The sequence below is a fragment of the Protopterus annectens genome, chromosome 3.part0 (assembly GCF_019279795.1).
Source record: "Protopterus annectens isolate FY-2018-M chromosome 3.part0, PAN1.0, whole genome shotgun sequence".
Lineage (NCBI taxonomy): Eukaryota > Metazoa > Chordata > Ceratodontiformes > Protopteridae > Protopterus > Protopterus annectens.
In genome coordinates this window covers 766330898-766347273 of record NC_056731.1, presented here as the reverse complement: position 1 = coordinate 766347273, position 16376 = coordinate 766330898, and positions in this window count along the sequence as shown.

The window sequence follows — 16376 nt, the reverse complement described above, 5'->3', positions numbered from 1 at the left end:
TTATGTGTGCTGAAGAGGTATTTTACAAAGTGCTGCTTGAAATCTATCCACAGTGTACCCTACTGGAATAGAACAGAAATGTACATACACTATTGTAACTGTTTAAATGTATATATTTTAACAAAGGAAACTGGAATGCAGGAGGCTAATTTGCAAAACTTCAGAAAAATAGCAGACATTAAATTACTTTATGGCTAGGCCATAAAAATATGTTATCTTTCAGTTTCAGTGCAGCAACAGACACAATGTCTAAAACTAAGGTACTTTCTGTATTGTCTTGGAAATGTTTTATTGTTTTATGACTTCCACCATTTGCCAAAGATCTGAGGAAATGTCCTTGTCTATGCATTTTCATAGGTGGGTGCTAAATACTGCTAGCTTTCAGCAGTGGGTGCTTTACCTGAGATAGAGGCAGATGACAAGAACTTATGTCATTTTGCAAGCTATCCCAGCAGTAATATATGAGATATTAATTTAAGAACTCTCTGGAGACAGTATTTCTGCAGTCTATCTTGGACCTGACCAGAAGACCCATTCACCACACATTTGCCTTAGGGTACAGTATAATTCTCTTAGAAATAGTCAGAAATATAGAAAAGCTTAGCTTAGATATTTTACTTTATTTATCTCAGACTATCCTGCAATGTTATTTTAACCTCCTTCTCTCCTGTCTAAACTTTTTACCTCTCTAATTTGCCTCTTAGTCATACATTGTTAATGTAACTAACATCCCCTCTTCTAACCTTATGTTCTATGCCTGTCATCCTCCTGGACAATTCTTCTTAACATCTTAGTTGCTTAATTTTAAATTAATTCATACTGTATACCAACTGTTATTGTAGAATTTCCACCTATTTTGATTGTAATAATTGTTCTTTGTATTTTACTAGTATTTTCATTATGTGATTTAACATTGTACTGTGGAGCTTTTCTCCCCGGGCCTCCACTGAAAACGGGCTCTCGAGCCCAGTGAACCTCCCGGTCACCAAACTGAAATAAATAAATAAATAAAATACATAAATAAATATTTCCTGTGATTTTAACTCTGATGACACTGTATGTATGTATATATATATATATATATATATATATATATATATATATTTAGCACTGTCTTATTCTTTTATTTATTATTAAATATATTTAAATATTTCTTTCTGGCTGATCTATCTAGAAATTTTTAAGTTCTGTGAGTACTTGCATATATATTTGGTGACACTGTGGGCCACTCCTAATAGCCTTGTTCTTGGTCAAGCTACCATTTGTATTCAGAGCAACATTACACAGTAAGTTTCGACACCCATTGTTAAGGGCCTCAAAGTAGCTGATAAGGGTTCTGGTTGTAGTGATAACTACCTTGCATTCTGGGCAGAACCTGTGCCACCCTTTGCCAGGTGTGTGTGTGTGTGTGTGTGTGTAAAACAAATCTCCAAGAGTGTGCGTGTGGCTACTTGGGCAGAGACACAAAGTACTGGTTGAACAGACAGAGAGAGTGTTGGAGGACTTGGCTTGGAACCCTGGCTAAGGATTCAACTCTATAGCTGTACCAGTGGGGAGTCTTACTGGGGATCTGGGGAAAGCAGCCCCAGACTGACTGTGGTCTCTGTGTGCTCTTAAGGGGAATTGCAGCTGGTACAGAGAGCTGCATCTGGAAATACTGTGCATGTACTTTTAATCCTTCCAATGTACATCTCCCAGTGGTGCCCCAGTGGTGCCAGTGGTGAGGATTGAAGCTTCTTGGTTACTGGTCCAGTGCTGGGGCATCACACTTTTGTTTTTGTGTTTTTTTTTTTAAATTATTATTATAACACAGGTATAATTGAACTTATGAACTTCAGTACTGTGTTTATGACAACAGGCACAGAAAGAATGTAAAAGCAACAACCATCAACAGTCATAAGTACAAGTGTTCAGTGTTTCCTGGCCTAAAAGGAGCATGGAAACTGTCAGCTGCATACTTGGCAACAGAGTGATGTGTTGGGTACTGTCTTGATTGTATCTACAGCTAGCATCTCCCTTACCCATGTCTTCCTGTGTTTACTATAGTAACTATACACAGCTGACCAAGCTGAAGTATAAGTTTTTATGGTTCTCAGCAGAATCTACAAGACCAAAGTAAAATGTAGATCAAAAAAATGTGTCAACACCCCTGGGTATCAGCTGCTCTGCAGAAAATGATGGATAGTGTTTGTGGCCTCAGGTTGTAGGCCCTGCTCAACAATGCATCAAACCTCTACACATGTTGTGCCACATACACTGCCACATGGAACATGATTTGGGGGCACTGTTTAACTGGCACCTCACAGAGCCAGTGGACATTATGTCATCAGCTACAACCATATTCTTGTAACAGTGCTGCCATTTTGTCCTCCATTTATTACTATGTGAAAGAATTGATAAGACTGTAGTATACTGGAAACAACTGAAATGAGACTGGAATGAAAATCCTTATTTGTTGAGTACCCAAACTTGTGCTTAACAGGTGCTAGTCTCTCCTTTATGGGCCAAGTCTTTTTTTTTTTGTATTTTCACAATAAAGTTTGCACATGCTGTAGTCTGGTTAATGATGCTTTATTAGATGTTAGGAATATCTGAATACTGTCTCCAGTAACAGTGCTGATAATATCAGTCTGTAGAAATTCTGGAAGGCTGGATAACAATAACAATGCTGATAAATATATCCAAGTTTTCCACAGGTATATTCTGATTCTCCTGAATTATATTAACTTAAACAGTCTTTTCCTCCTGAATAGTATGGATATTTGACCTGATTTCTGTACTCAGGCTTGAGTGCCTGTACTGCAGTCTAAAAGCTAACTTCCTTTCTGGAATGCCGGATATTTAATCTTTTCTATATGTCAGTATGAACTAACTAACTGACCTCACTAACCATATCTGAAGTATATCCTCATAATACCAACAACTCTGTAATGTTTTACACACCTCTTTAGCCTTGGTTTCCCAAACCTTGTCTTCCATGTGCCTTATCTATCATTCCACTGCAAGTACATATTTCCCTTAGAAAGTAACATTCAGTATTTCTGCACATCTCATGCTTTATCTTTCCTTTCTAACGAATTGTATTTCTCTGAAACTAAATGCATACATGAACATATAAGTCTGACTCTATATTTGCAGGCCTATTATTCTACCTTAATGTACTATACTAAATTCACTAAGAATACCTTCACTCTACCAGCTGCCCCTGAGGTTCCTGATGAAAGTTTACAGGGACCTTCCTTTGTAATTACTTTATATCTGTATTGCTAACTACTGTAATCTGGTTTGTATATATGGCTTTATGCCACCTGACTCATAATCTGAAAATAAATGTTATTTCTTATAAATAAACTTGAAAATTTAATTTTGACCACTAGGTGTCACTAGAGCATATATGGCCTGTTTGAATTGAAGCAAATACCCCTTTTACCTAGATTTTCTGATGCATGTATGATGTATATAAAACCTGAACAGCATTCTGAAAATCAGTGTCTTACAATTCTGTGGTTTCTAAAACTGATTAGGCCAGATAATTCTTTTAAATCTGCTGTTCCAGAACAGCATGAAGAAAATGCCATACACATCCTTAACCTGTCTCTCTGAGTCTTTTACGTTAAACAGAGTACAAACTGTTAAACAGAGTACAAACTGTTAATTTTTCTTCCCTATCTCTGTATGCTGTAATGGTAAAATTATAATGTCTATTGCCTATGTTTTTACCTTATGAAGTGGTGCCTTATTGTACCATGATATCTCTGTCTTATAGCAAATGAAACCTTTTCCTGTTGTCCATTAATTTAAATCTTCAAACATTGTACTGTTTAGTCCATTTTCTTTTTTATTGTATAGCCTATTAAGCATGATGGCTATTTTCTAAAGATTAACTGAAATTGGCACTAAAGGGATAACCTTATAAATGGTCTTGAAGCATTATTACCATATACTGTATTAACTTATGTCTGCAAATTCTCATCTAGATTTGTTAATAATGCTTTTTACCTTATACAGGTATAAGTAGATCTAGTCCGGGTATCGTCGACCAACACACCTTGATCTGCAATAGACTGGCCCAAAATCGGGAGATATACCTCATTCTCCCTCTTGTGACTAACCGCATTACAGAGGTCTGAAATCAGATGGCCGGGATAACCCCTATTCAAAAAGAAGTCTCTGATAAACTCACACTCCTTTAAGAAATCACTGTCCCATGTCACCATCCTGGCCGCCTGGACCAGTTAGCCCTTGACTATCGACCTCTTCTGATGAAAGGGGTGGTTGCTTTCAAAGTGCAAATATGAGTTTGAAAAAGTAGGTTTGCGATGGATGTTGGCCATATAGCATCCCCTGTAGTTATCCTTAGACAGATTAACATCCAAATAAGCAATTTTCTCCATGGAAAAGTTAGAGGTGAACCTAAGGAATTCAGTAGATGTATTGAAGCATTCCAGGATGGAGTCTGCTACTTCCCTCCCCTCTTGGAGAATGATGAAAATATCGTCCAAAAATCGGGTATACAATAGGACTTTCTCTTTAAATAATGGGTTAGGAAAGACAAACTCTTTCTCCCAGAATGCCATCACCAAATTTGCTATGCTGGCCCCACAAGGGAACCCCATAGGCACCCCTATCCTTTGATGGACCCATCGGTTGTTGAAGGAGAAATAATTGCATGTAAGAACTATGTCTAAGAGTTCTCTGACCATCAAAATTTCTTTGGCAGGAGCTTGTTTCGAAATCAAAATCGCTTGGATCCATTCCAATGCTACTGAGTGGGGGATAGAGGAATACAAGTCTATCAGATCAATAGTGAGGAAATGATTCTTGGTTTTGAATGGAATCTGGTTCACTTTGCCTAGAAATGACCAAGAATCCTTTGAAATGTGCTCCTCACTGATGACATACTTTTTCAAGATAGAGTCCACAACCTTGGCTCCAGCATACGTCATGCTCCCCCTAGCGCTGACCAACTGGCGCATGGGGGGATCCAACATATTCTTGTGGATCTTAGGGTTACCAAATAAAGCTGGAATCTTGGGGTTGGATATATAAATATAATTGAACACTTCCAAATGTATGCTGGAGCCAAAGTTGTGGACTCTATCTTGAAAAAGTTTGATAAGGTAGTTTTACTATTTTATACGTTAATGTGTAAAATTATGATACATGTTTTTCAGTAGCCTTTGTTTTTAAAAAAATTTTTTGCACATGTATTGCTCCATCATGGGTCCAATTTATTTACAATGAAGTGAATTATTTATTTTATTTTTTTAATACATATTTCTGGTTTCTTTTTTCCAAGTCAAGCCTGTTGGCTATTGACTTATTGTTTTTTAATCTTATATCGTTAAGGGAGTGTTTTATATTTACATATGTTTTTAAATAGTCTTATGTCTTTTTGTATGTTCTTTTTAATATATTGAAATTTTGTATTCCGACCACAGGTGGCAATGTGGCAAAAGTTGGGAGTTATATTGTAGTATTTAAACAGGATGTGTTGAATGTGTTTATTTCCTGTTCTGAGGAAGTTGGTGAGGAGTCACCGACGAAAAGCTAAACAGAGATTTTGTGGCTTAAATAAACATTGAGTACAAGTTTACTTACTTGGTTTGGACATTTTTTACGGATTTTCGAATGTGGTGTGCAGATCCCTGGCTCCTCCTTGTGTAGCAGTTGGTTTTGTCTTTTTTATCATCGAGAGGATTATGCAGCATTGCCAGCTGTACTCGGATGTATGCCTCCTCATCTGCACACCCTGAGGACAGTCATAAAATGGCAATAATATGCTGCAAAATAGCAATGCCTATCACAGATTGATAGATTGTATTATTTCAGAGAGTGTGTGTGTGTGTGTGTGTGTGTGTGTGTGTGTGTGTGTGTGTGTGTGTGTGTGTGTGTGTGATAGGTTAGCTTCAGATGTGTGGTGTTTTGACACTGTGTCCACTAAGCTCATCTTACCATCATGTGCTTATAGCATTTCCTAAAAATGCAATAAGTTGGAAAGACATTATGCCTCCAGAGTTCACCCCAGTGTTTTGCACTTATACCATCCCCAGATGGTATACACCAGCATTCTGGTTAATTTCAGTTATTTGAGTTGAGTTCACTCCTGCACTATGTAGTTACAGCATCCCCTGAAGGTGTATGCTGGCACTGTGCCCAGTATCACTACCCTAGTGGACCTTACCCCTATGTACTTACAGCATCCCCTGAAGGTGTATGCTGGCATTGTGCCAGTACCAGTATCCGTACCCTCATTGACCTTACCCCAGTGCTATGTACTTAAAGCATCTTCCTGTAGGAATGTGCTGGTATTGTGTCCAGCACCGCTACCTCACTGACCTTACACTAGTGCTATGTACTTACAGCATTCCCTTGAAGGTGTATGCTGGCATTGTGCCCACTACCTGTACCCTCATTGATCTTACCCCAGTGCTATGTGCTTACAGCATCCCCTGATGGTGTATAATGGCATTATACCCAGTACCACTGCACTCATTGTCCTTATCCCAGTGCTATGTACTTGCAGCATCCCTGAAGAAGTGTGCTGGCAGTGCAGATGAGTCATTACATCTGCAGAGCTAACTCTGGTAGCATCTTCTGAAGGTGTGTGTCTGCTGTGCAGCTGGATTCATTGCACTCAAGAGACTCACCCTAATGCCATATAATTCTGATATCCCATGAAAGTGTGTGCTGACAGTACTGCTAGATAGGATAGGAGGCAGGAAAATTACTTTCCTGCTTACCTAGGAAGTTTGTGGCATATGTGCTATGAGCCATCAAGATGCATTATGGTCAGTGTGTGCCTGTTAAATGAAGAATATCCACTTATAATCACTTATAATAGCTATTTTAGTGTTCAGATTAATATAATGCAAGTGTATATGTGAGAAGTAAATGTTGTACCTGTATTTCTGTGGGTTAGCAGGTAGTGCAGAGGGAATGTGTACATCTGCATGCATCTGTATAGAATACCAATGGAACATGAGTCACATGTTTCTTTTGGCAGTCATACATTTAACAGGGCTACACCACATGATCTGCATCATACACGTTATTTCATACTAGCCACTCGTAGCCATGCTGGCTCTTGCAGCTTACTGCATGTGCTTTGCTGTATAACATGGTATATAGCACTACTGCTCTCATTCATCCATAACACATACATGACTCCAAAAGCATTTCATGGCCTACAGTCATACATTCCTAGTTTGGGCATATGCATATACAACAACAACAATAATAAATGGAGTATGCCTACTGTGAGATACTTATTTATCAGAGAACTGTTAAAAGTTTATTCATAAGAATATAGCTGTGATGTATTAACATCTAGTTTATGTTGTGTTGTGCAGAACAAACTCATCTAGAAGCTAAAGTCACAGAAAATAATTGCTGTATGGCTATTCAGTTGCAGTTGGTGGCTGTACTCTGCCAAGAGGTAGAAGAGGCAGTACAGCAGGCAGAGTAGCCCCCTGTATCACAGGCAAGTCATGACACTGGTAACTCAGGACACTAAGGAGTCTTGACATCATAGGTTCATAGAGAAGTACTAGGCTAGCTGCCTTTGTGGGCCATTTTAAGCCTAACCAATTTTCCCTTTCAAAAGCTAGAAATAAACCCTGTACTTCATGTTTGTGAGATAAACACCTTTACCATTAAGCCAACTCCCAACCCCCCCCATGCCAGCTCCCAAAATCAGTAAGCCATGACACTGGTAACTCAGGACACTGGAGAGTCATGACATCAGTATGCCATGGCATTGGTAACTTAGGACACTGGTGAGTAATGACATCAGTAAGCCATGATACTGGCAACTCTGGTGATTCATGACATTAGTAAGTCATGATGCTGGTAACTCAGGACACTGGTGACTCATGACATCAGTAAGCCATGACACTGGTAACTAAGAACACTGGTGAGTCATTACATCAGTAAGCCCTGACATTGGTTACTCAGGACATTGATGAGTCATGACATCAGCATGCCATGCACTGATAACTCAGGATGCTTGTGAGTCATGACATCAGTAAGCCATGACACTGGTAACTCAGGACACTGGTGAGTCATGACATCAGTAAACCAGGACACTGAGGAGTCAGGGCCAGTGCTGGCCTTAAATAAACTGCTGCCCTAAGTGAACAGGCTTCATGGTGCACCACCACAACCAACAACAACAACCTTTCCTGGGCTACTCTCACTAAGGTTACGTTTTTCTCACAGTTTGTCTTACTCTTCAGTTTTACTTACAGTTATTCAATTCCTTTATTAAGATCTAGGCAAGACTGCACTCTTATAACTGTGGAGAAAAAACACATTAAGCTGGTGATCTGGGGCCACAAGGCCCCCAGAAGCAATGGGTGTTCTAGATGCTCTGAGGTGCATTTTAGTTTTTTTTTTTTTTTATTATTTCATCCAGTTATTGCCTGAACAAAACCCATGATAAAGAAAGAAAACTTTAGTAATGGTTTTCAACTTTGTTTTTTTTTCTTGCATTCTTTCAGCAGATCCTAATTAACCATGACTATATTGTATTGGAAATAACAGTATTAAGCCCGAGGTCTAGATTCTCAGAGATGCCTTTTAAAGTTTTTGAAACAAACCTTTTTTCATCCAATGATTCCTGAAAAAACTCTTCAACTGATTTTTACTGCATTGTTTCAACACATCCTAACAGAGCAAGACTTCCCAGTAATAATTAAATTAAGCTGGGGGTTACAAGCCACCCAGAAACCATTATATATGCTGTTAGGTGCATTTTAGAGATTTCTACCCAACCTTTTGATACAATGATGACCTGAACAAAAATCATGTGTGCGGAAAAGAAAATCAGTCTTACTTTTTTACTTCAAGGAAGAAATAAGTTGTGTCTGCATTTTAATGCTCAAAGATGACCAAACACTACTTTGCAATAAAATGAAGACAAAAACTCTGAGGATACCAATACTGTATCTGGGAATAAAAGCTTTCCCCCTTACCACCCACATCAAAATAAGTAGTCCCTTTCTGTGTATCCCCCCTTTGGTGTTAAACTGGGTATAATTAAGACAAATACCCACAGTCATACTTTAAGCTGCTACTAATATATTGATGCCATCTCATTCCCTAACCCCAAAGGACAACCATCTTCCATGTACCCTTTTAAATCAAAAAGAACATAACATATTTGCTGTCAGACATATATAAACAGCATGCTTATTTACTCTCCCCCAAGAGATAGCCACCTATATATGCATCAATTGTTTGTGTGAGGAAAAGATTATAATAATATTTCCAATGTGTTACTTCTAGAGAGAGAGTACAGTGCTCCTATATAAGCTATAATGACCCTCTGTGCACCCTTCTAAAGTTTATGAGGAAAGTTAAAGAAATAATAACCACTTTGACCCCAGCTCAGCACAAGATATAATGACCTCTGAGGTGTTTGGGAGGAATGTTAAAGAAACAATGACATCATCCCAGTGCCCCACCCCCTCCCCTAGACAAGTACAGACATTCTGTGTAAATGTATGATCAGGACTAGTTTTGGAGTAGATGGGGTTCACAGCAGAGGTGATTACGAAGCCCATGTCAAAATCCACTTATATAGCTTTGTTGTTTTTTGAGAGATGACAAACTGACCAAGCGACAGCAGGATCAGTTACTTTCATCCAGACTTTTCCTACCAAGCAAGCAATAATGCTCGACAGGGTGTGTGTTAATGTGTAAAGGGGTGTTGTGATGCCCGATCCCACAGCCTTTCAAATTTCAGTGTTAGTATTTTCATTCAGTGTTGTGTAAGGAATTATATCTTCTCCTATCTGGATCCCTATAGAATATGATGTTACCCTAGATATTATAAAGTTCTTCAGAAAATTGCATTTAAGATGTATTTTTTTCTGTATATAGCAGAAAATATTGAACTGCATTTTAGTGAAACATTCACAACTGATGACACCATTAGCTACTAGTGTATATGATTATGATAACTCTCAACTGTCTAGATTTTCTCAGAATATACAGATTTTTGTTGCATATTTTTGGTCTGTTTCTCATAAAATGTGTGGTTTTATAACAAATCACTTTGGACTGAAGTCACAAAATAATAACATTATTTGGGTTTCAAACTTCATATCCTTCATAAAATGCATGATTGTTATACTAACAACTTTCTACATTTCTGAGAGCAATATATAAAATTTGTCCCTAATTTTGAGCCTTTGTTCCCCCATTATTGTTGGCTTTGTTCAGATTTCTTACACTTAGAGGTTATATTATGATGTATGACAATATGTGGAATAGTAGATTGTTTTGCATGGATGCTTGATAGCATTAGACTGATTGTATCAAATTTAAATGTCAGAAGTGATTTTATGCCTCTTATACTGAGTGCAGTAATTTCTAATTTTGAACAAGTTTTATTATAGGAAACTAGAAAAACCCTATCTGACTATACAGACAGAGAAACATTAAGAATAATTTCACTTTTGAAAAATGGCTAGCAGTAAGAGCTTCAAAAGGTCAGAAACCAATTTATTATCAGAAGTGCAGACAAAGGTGAAAATATTATTTGTGAACAAGAAACATTATGTATGGTATGATTTGTAAAAGGTGTTTTGAGATTTATTATTATAAAAAAATGGCAAGGTGAACTAGGCAAGAATTTAATGCAGAATTATTGCAGTCATTCCGAATAGGGAGGGATTTGGGCTTTCCACCAACTAAGGAGGTTTATTTATATGTTGAACATCCTGAAAAAACTCTATTTTTGTATTAGAGTGCATAGAAATCTGACAAGCCTATCAGGATGATAGTGTCTGTACAGATGTGTTATTAGTAAAGTGGAATTATTATTAGATTCAGTTTAAAATCCATATGAGTTCAAATTTACATTAATTTTTAACATATACAGGAACTGTTTATGAACAGTGACAACATTACATGGAACTCTTTGAGGCTTACTGGCTACAGCTGACCTGAGTTCTTTTGGCACCTGAACAAATCATACTTTGGGAATAGCTGTTCTGAGTGCCTTTATGGGTAAAGGACCCAAAACAAACCTTGTTCTTAATGTATTCCACCTCAGTTTAACCCAAAACTATTTTAAATTTGAGGGGCAGATTTATTTACAAAAGGTACAGGCTGCCACGAGGCAGATGGAAATCTGTATATTTAATGAAAATATTTTTTGAAAAGTTAATCTTTTATGATTCCTTTATACATACGATTCTTTTTACAGTCTCATAGGTTCAAAGGTGTATACTAGGCTAATGACCACTAGGGCCCTTATAAGCCTAGCCATGAAACCCAAATAATGACCACTAGGGCCCTTATAAGCCTAGCCATGAAACCCAAATAATGACTACTAGGGCCCTTATAAGCCTAGCCAAGAAACCCAAATAATGACCACTAGGGCCCTTATAAGCTTAACCATGAAACGCAAATGCTACCCACAAATTTGATTTATATAGTTGGTGATTTACCCATCAGAGACACTGGAGCCAGACCAGTGGTGAATTTATGATTACTCATCCATTGCTCCAAATTGCACTTAAAAAGGGATAGGGAGGAACTCTGCTTCACACAGATTTGGAGCCTGTTCCATAGAGAATGTGAATTCTCTGAGAAACATATCTGTCTCTCTCCAACATGTCCTGTTTATGTCACAAGCAAAATTTAGGTCGTTTAATCTAATAGTTCTGATGCTGTTTGTTTTGTGGTTGTACAAAAAGTTCATTAAAACAGGATCCAGGAATGCCCTGTATGCCCAGCAAAGATCATCTCTCAGAAGTTTGTGTAATACCAAATAAAGAGACAAGGTTTTGAGGTGATCAGTGTAGGACATTGTGTTTACTCCCTGTATTCTTTTTGTAAGGAACCTTTGTGGGCATTCCATTTGCTTCATGGGTCTGGTCAGGTACATACTGAAGGGGGGGATTTTACTCATAATGGATGTTGTAAAGGCCAAGTACAGTGGTAAAATGACTGCTCTGGACCTATATGCCATGCCCCTGTTTATAAGTTGCAAAACACAGGAGAACTTTCTTACTATCTTGGACACATGTTGGTCGAAGGCTAGGTTACTATCTATATGAGTTCCCAGATTCCTCACTAGTGAATCAACCTTTAAAGGTGCTTTACTGATGATGTAGTTGCCCGGAGTGGTAGACTTTGCAAAAGATACTATAATGTATTCCTTGGTACTGAGTTTTAGGCCATGGCTTGCAACTAAGCATTTATCTGTATTAGGCCTTCCTGAAGGGTGTTCTCATCTTGGGGGGAATTCAATGACATGCTCCTAGTTTGTAATCATCTGCAAACTTGGTCAGCCAAAGGCCTTTGATTTTGACATCTGAGAAGTAGATGCCAAGCAGATGACCAGAGTGAGTTTCCAATTTTAAGAAGTGCAATGTTGTAATAAGATGGGCTTATCTTAATCAGTAAGCCAGGTCAGAAGATATTTTGCATTGTAAATAATAAGAAAAAAACTGTCTGTACTTTTTTTAGCAGAAAATAGTATGTACCCCCACCTCCTGATAACAACCCTGCTGTGTATGTAGTCCCCACCACTTGACAATGACCTATGACCTTATGTGTACATAGACCCCCACCACCTTATAGTAACCCCCACCAACTGATAACCAATAGCAACCCTGCAGTGTACATAAATGTTTTAACTGAAAGGAATACAACAAAAAAATGAAGGTTATTTGATAGCAAAAAAGTAAAGTTTTTGAAAAATTGTTGTGAACAACCATGACAAAATTCTGTAAACAGAGTAGACAAGAAATTTGGAATAATATGTAATTATAACAATAGACAGGTAGTAGCCGCGGTGGTCAGGCAGTAGCATTGTTACCTCACAGCAAGAGGTTCTCCCGTTTGATTCTCGGCTGGGTTTGGGAGTGCTTTCTTTGTGGAGTCTGCATGTCCTCCCCGCAGTTGGGTAGCGTTCGAAAGACATGCATGCGTAAATGGGCGTGCCTTCGTTGAAGGTTGGGCATTGAGCTGGCACCTCGGCATTTCGTAAAAATCTACTGCCAATCATTAGCGGACCGGAGTTCCGCTGTGGCGACCCCTTACCAGGAAAAGACAAAAGACAAACAACAACAACAACAATAGACAGGTAGTGGAGCAACAGAAACAGGAAACTGCAAGTTATCAGTCTCAGATGCCAGACATATTTTCTTAAGATAATTCGTGTGTGTGTGTGTGTGTGTGTGTGTGTGTGTGTGTGTGTGTGTGTGTGTGTGTGTGTGTGTGTGTGTGTGTGTATATATATATATATATATATATATATATATATATATATATATATATATATATGTATATATATAAAATATTAATTAATCATGTGCACTGTATTGGACCCTTACCATGGGATTGAAATAGGACATCATCTACCTCACTGCTTGAGAGAAGAGCAGTGGAAGTGAACATGCTGATATACAGTCTTCATTCATTTTTATCTGTAACAGCAGCAGGCCAATTAGAGATTGCACCATGACAGCTAATAGTACTGTGAGGTTTTGTGTGTGTTTGTGTGTATGAGTATGTAGGGACATGACTGTGACAGTATCGGAGTGAGTGTGTGTGTGAAGGGGCATGGCTGTGACTGTATTTATGTGTGTGTGTGTGTGTGTGTGTGTGTGTGTGTGTGTGTGTGTGTGTGTGTGTGTGTGTGTGTGTGTGTGTGTGTGTGTGTGTAGGGGCAAGACTATGACTGTATTTATATGTGGGTGTGTGGGTGTAGGGGCAAGACTATGACTGTATTTATATGTGTGTGTGTGTGTGTGTGTGTGTGTGTGTGTGTGTGTGTGTGTGTGTGTGTGTGTGTGTGTGTGTGTAGGGGCAATACTGTGACTGTATTTATATGTGTGTGTGTCTGTCTATCTGACTGTGTATGACAGACTCTCCAGATGTCTGTGTGATTGTGCCTGTTTGTTGGATTGTGTGCAAGTACGAAAGACTCTCCAGGTTTGTGTGATTGTAGCTTGATTGTGTGTGTGTGTGTGTGTGTGTGTGTGTGTGTGTGTGTGTGTGTGTGTGTGTGTGTGTGTGTGTGTGTGAGTGCATGTGCATGTAGGGGCATTTCTGTGATTGTATTGGTGCGTGTGTGTGTGTGTGTGTGTGTGTGTGTGTGTGTGTGTGTGTGTGTGTGTGTGTGTGTGTGTGTGTGTGTGTGTGTGTGCGCGTGTGCATGTATATCTGTTTGTCTGCCTGTGTGAGACTTTCCAGATGTCTGTGCAATTGTGCATGTATGTTGGATTGTGTGTGTACGTGTGAGAGACTCTCGATATCTGTGTGATTGTAGTTGGATTGCATGTCATTGTGTGCATATTTGTGTGTGATAGCATTGATGTGTGTGTTTATGTGCCAGTCTGTCTAGGGACATGGCTGTGAATGTACTGGTGTGTGTGTGTGTGTGTGTGTGTGTGTGTGTGTGTGTGTGTGTGTGTGTGTGTGTGTGTGTGTGTGTGTGTGTGTCTCCAGATGTCTGCATGGTTATACATGTGTGTTGGATTGTGTGTGTGCACATGAGCACTCAGTCATGTCTCTGTAGGTGTTTATACAACACAGTTGTTTGGGTTAGTGGGGAAACACTAATATAGTGATTCCAATTCACATGAAATTGAGCTGCCAATGAGCTTTTGCTACCCTCTAACTCCTGCATGTCTCTGAATTGCTAGTTAGCTCTATGCTGGACTGAAGCACATAGCTCATGCCCCCTTAATGGTTTGTTTTTCTGAAAGATTTAAACACATTATTTTTAAAAATTGGCTGCTCATTCTTTAAGCTGTGGAAAAAGAAGCTTCTGTGCTACCTGAAGAATAATTTTTGTGAATATAAATGCATGTAAGCATGTATTAAATGCATTATATAAATGGAATGCTGCTAATGCAGTGTATCCAATAAGCTGTATGTGCATTTCTAATCCTTGTTACATATGGAGGAGTAATTAGATCTAAGACGGGGTACAACAACATTTAAGGTAAGTCAACAGTATGTCTCCTCTAAGTTATGTGCTATATCCTTCAATAAAACACATTCAGTATTTACTACTCATTTGAAATGTATTGCTCTCTTTGTAACAAAGCAAGATGATGGAAAGGATATGAATCCATTCTTGCCTGAAATATGAGGTTATATACATCCTAAAATCTGCCATTTTATGATAGAATCATAGAATATACAAGGAGGCCACGAACACCTTGCCAGAACCCATTCTAGGCCTTACCTCCCCTTTCAAGAAGGGACTGGCCAGTCATACCCACGGTGAACTTATGAATGCATATCCAGTTATCTAACTCCCTTCTGAAGGTAGAGAGGGACTAACATTGATTCATTTGGAGAAGTTTGTTCCAGGAAAGGGGTAGGTCTGCTGAGTGACAACTCTATCTCTCTTATCTTGTTTTGTTTACTGGTTGCAGTAGATTTAGGATTCTGATTCTAATATTTGTAGGATTGTCTGATTTATTCCCAGATGGGCTCAAATATGTGATTAATTTATCTTAACTGTTGTAGTTTTATATTAACATATTTATTTGTTTAAATTTAGTGATAATTTAGCATGTAAATAAAAGTCTTTCGGCTTTTCCCAGTTTGGGGTATCCACAGCGGAACTCCAATCCGCTTATGATTGGCAGTGGATTTTTACAGTGTCGAGTTGCCAGCAGTGATTAAAAAGATTTTTTCCATTTAATGTTGGAATTTTCTATAACTTCACCGAATTCAGGTTGCCAAACGCACTAGAATTACTGCATGAGTTACTGAATAAATTGTGCAATAGACCTGCTGTGGTTTGCTACTTGATTTCAGTTTTGTATCTATTCACTGTATTTAGTTACTTTCATGTGGAGTTGCACTTTTATAATGCTGATTCTTACTGACTGTAGGATGTATTCTACAAATCTCTACTGCTGTTTTATAAAACTAAAAATAGAAAAAGTCTTAAAGTAACCAGGCTTGCTTTTACTCTCCCTCACTAGGCACGGGTCTCAACCCTAACAACAGAGTTCCTAAAGCAGAAACTGCCTATGCACCTGGCTAATCATTTCTGTTATTCATTAAATTACTTAATTTCTCAGAGGTCCCCTTGGCACAGAGGTTTTATTCATTTTTATCCCTGCCTGTGTCACCTCTGACCCAAGTCTGAGCAGCAGCTCAGGAACACCATTTGACCAGATGGACAGATGAGACTAGCAGGATAGTGAGGGTCCTGCCACTGAGTGCAGTTGTACATGGTATGCTAATTAACTCCATGTCTCTGCTTCAGGGTGGGTGGGTGAGGTGTCAAGGGGCAGGGACTAGAACTGCTGAAGATTAGTCAGTATTACTTTTCTTGCATGATTAATGCACACCCATTTACATGGAGTTACAATCACATGTGTGTGTATTAT